Source organism: Carlito syrichta, unplaced genomic scaffold (assembly GCF_000164805.1).
Source record: "Carlito syrichta isolate Samal-C Ts95f unplaced genomic scaffold, Tarsius_syrichta-2.0.1 Scaffold302082, whole genome shotgun sequence".
NCBI classification, from domain to species: Eukaryota; Metazoa; Chordata; class Mammalia; order Primates; family Tarsiidae; genus Carlito; species Carlito syrichta.
Genome location: NW_007246178.1, coordinates 60,080 through 63,665, shown reverse-complemented (window position 1 = coordinate 63,665; position 3,586 = coordinate 60,080).

The following is a 3,586-nucleotide window of genomic DNA, read 5'->3' as shown; positions in this document are numbered from 1 at the left end:
CATGGTAGCATGCACCTGTAATTCCAGTTACTTGGAAGGCTGAGGTGGAAGGATCACTGGAGCCCAGCGGGTTGAGGCTATGGTGACTGGGAGCATGCCACTGCACTCCAGTCAGGGCAATGGAGTGAGACTCCAACTCAAAAAAGAAAACCTAAAGGAAATGGAGGACTTTCTGACATCACACAAACTCCCTAGGTTGAAACAGGAAGACACTGAGATGCTAAATGACCAATAAAAATCAAGGAAACTGATTATGTCATAATAAAACTACTGACAAATAAAAGGCGTGGACCAAATGGCTTTCCAGCAGAATTCTACAGAGCATACAAGGTGGAACTAATACCAATCCTGCTGAAAGTATTCCAGATGATTGAGAAAGATGGCACACTCCCCAAATCATTTTATGAAGCTAACATCACATTGATACTCAAGCCAGGTAAAGATCCAACAAAGAAAGAGAACTATAGGCCAATATATTTGATGAACATAGTTGCTAAAATTCTCAACAAGATCCTAGCAAATTGGATTCAATAACACATCTCAAAAATCATCCATCATGACCAAGTAGACTTCATCCCCGGGATGCAAGCCTGGTTCAACATTTGTAAGACCATAAATGTAATTAAATACATCAACAGATGTAAACACAAAAACCACATGATTATATCACTAGATGCAGAAAAAGCTTTTGAGGAAATCAAGCACCGCTTCTTGATAAAAACACTCAAACATCTAGACATACGTGGAACATTCCTCATCTACAACAAACCCACAGCAAGCATACTCCTAGACAGACAGAAATTGGAACAATTTCCACTGAAAACTGGAACAAGACAAGGATGCCGACTCTCGCCCTTCCTGTTCAACATAGTTTTGGAAGTCCTGGCTAGAGCAACCAGAGAAGAGAAGGCAATCAGAGGTATCCAGATAGGAAAAGAGGAAGTCAAGTTGTCTCTCTTTGCAAATGACATGACTATATACCTTGAAAACCCAAGAGAATTTTCAAAAAAGCTCCTTGTACTGATAAAGGACTTTGGCAAAGTCTCAGGGTATAAAAATAAATGTACAAAAGACAATTGCATTTCTATGCACCAATAATAAACACACAGAAACCCAAATAAAAAGCACAAATCCATTCACAATAGCCACAAAAAAAATGAAATACCTTGGCATATTTCTAGCCAGAGACATAAAAGACCTTTGCAATGAAAACTACAAAACACTGCTCAAAGAAATTAAAGATGACACAAAAAAGTGGAAAACTATTCCATGCTCATGGTTTAGAAGATCCAACATTGTTAAGATGTCCATTTTACCTAAGGCAATCTACATATTTAATGCAATACCCATCAAATTACTAGCAACATTCTTCTCAGACCTAGAAAAAACAAGACAGGAATTCATATGGAAACATAAACAACCCAGAATAGCCGAAACAATCCTTAGCAAAATAAATAAATAAATAAATAAAAGCAGGAGGTAGCACGCTCCCAGACTTTATACTATAAAGCTATAATAATCAAGACAGCCTGGTATGGGTACAAGAACAGGCATATAGACCAATAGAATTGAATTGATGTCGCAGAATCAAAACCTCAATTTCTCAACCAACTCATCTTTGACAAAGTCTCCACAACCCACTACCAGGGAAAGGAGAGCCTATTTAGTAAATAGTGCTGGGAAAACTGGGTGACCACATGCAGAAGGTTAAAACAGGACCCCTACCTATCCCCAGTCCCCAAAATTAACTCTAAATGGATTACAGACCTAAATGTAAACCTCAAACTGTAAGAACCTTAGAAAATGCAGGAGACACTCTTGTGGAAGTTGGAACTGGCAACCGATTCTTATCAAAACCAAAGTGCCCAGGTCATGAGATAAGATAGACAAGTGGGATCTCACTAAACTGGCAAGCTTCTGCAAAACCAGAGAAACCATCCAGAGTGCAGGGAGAAAGCCCACAGACTGGGAAAAAATATTTGCCAACTCCATGTCTGACAAAGTCCTCACATCAAGGATAAGGAAATCCAATGTGCTGAAAAGAAAAAAAACAAACAGCCCCATTACAAAGTGGACAAAAGATATGAATAGACATTTCTCAAAGAAGACATACAAGCAGTCAACAGACACATGAAAAAATGTTCAGCCTCACTAATCATCAAGGAAATGCAAATTAAAACTACACTGAGATACCACCTAACTCCAGTCACAATGGCCATCATCAATAACTCAAAAAATAACAGATGCTGGAGAAGATGTGGTGAAAAGGAAACATTTCTACACTGTTGGTGGGAATGTGAACTATTACAGCCTCTGTGGAAATCAGTGTGGTGATTCCTAAAATTCCCAAAAATTGATGTTCTGTATGATCCTGCAATCCCCTACTGGGAATATACCTGGAAGAACTCAGGTCACTCTATAAAAAAGATACCTGCACATGTATGTTGATCGCAGCATTGTTCACAATAGCAAGAACATGGAACCAACCGTGCTGTCCATAAAAAGAGGACTGGATTTTTTAAAATGTGGTACATATACACAGTGGAATATTATGCAGCCATAAAGAAGTACAAAATTATGAACTTCGCCGCAACATGGATGGAATTAGAGCTTATAATACTGAGTGATCTCTCACAGAAACAAAGAGATGAGTATCACATGTTCTCACTCATAAGTGGACCTTGAACAACTACCATATTACTGTAGGAAAGGGATTGAAAGTAGCAGGAAACTGTGGGGAGGTGGGTGGGGGGGATAGCTGAGATTGACAGTAATCGATATCCACTTGGGGAAGGGGGGGCACACCTCATCATAAGGGTACTTTCATAATGGACATTTATATACCTAACACTAAATTGTACTCCATAATTCCAAAAAAATAGAAATTAAAAAAAAGAAGCTAATGTATATTTTAAAAAAGAGTGCCTGTTTCTAGCATTTCTAGAAAACTATTTTGTTCTGTCTCTTATTGTTTACTCAGCGTTTCTATAAGGAAGTAAGAAACTAGAGCTTCTTAATTTACTGTCTTGTAGACATTCCATTATTGTTTTCTCAAATTTTATATTTACTTTAGGCAGTTTCATTGTTTGCTCTCATTTGTCATGCCTTGTTCATTGGTTATGTTTTCCCTTATCAAGCTTTTATCCACATTTGAAGATTTTTGTTTGTTTGGTTGTTTGTTTTGTTTGTTTGTTTTTGCTATTCTACTAATTTTCCAGGAACCCAGAAGGCTTCAGTGTCAATGTATCCTTTTCCAAACTACCTGAATTTTTGGCCTAGATTATTGAAATAGCCTCATTGCTAGTTTCTCTACTTCCACACTAGGTCCACTAGAGTCTGTCCTTCATACAGTAGCCAAAGTGAGAATGTATCTCAGTCTAACTTTTTAAAAAAATCTATTTCCTATCTGCTTTTTTCCCACCTGAAGTGTAAATTTTCATTGAACTATTCACTGCAACATCCCTAACACCTGAAACAGTAACAGCTACCAAATATTGAATAGTTATAATTCCCAAGCATTATTTATGTCTCACTGCATCTACATACCATAGGTCCTATCATTATTTCACTTTAGTAAATGATGACC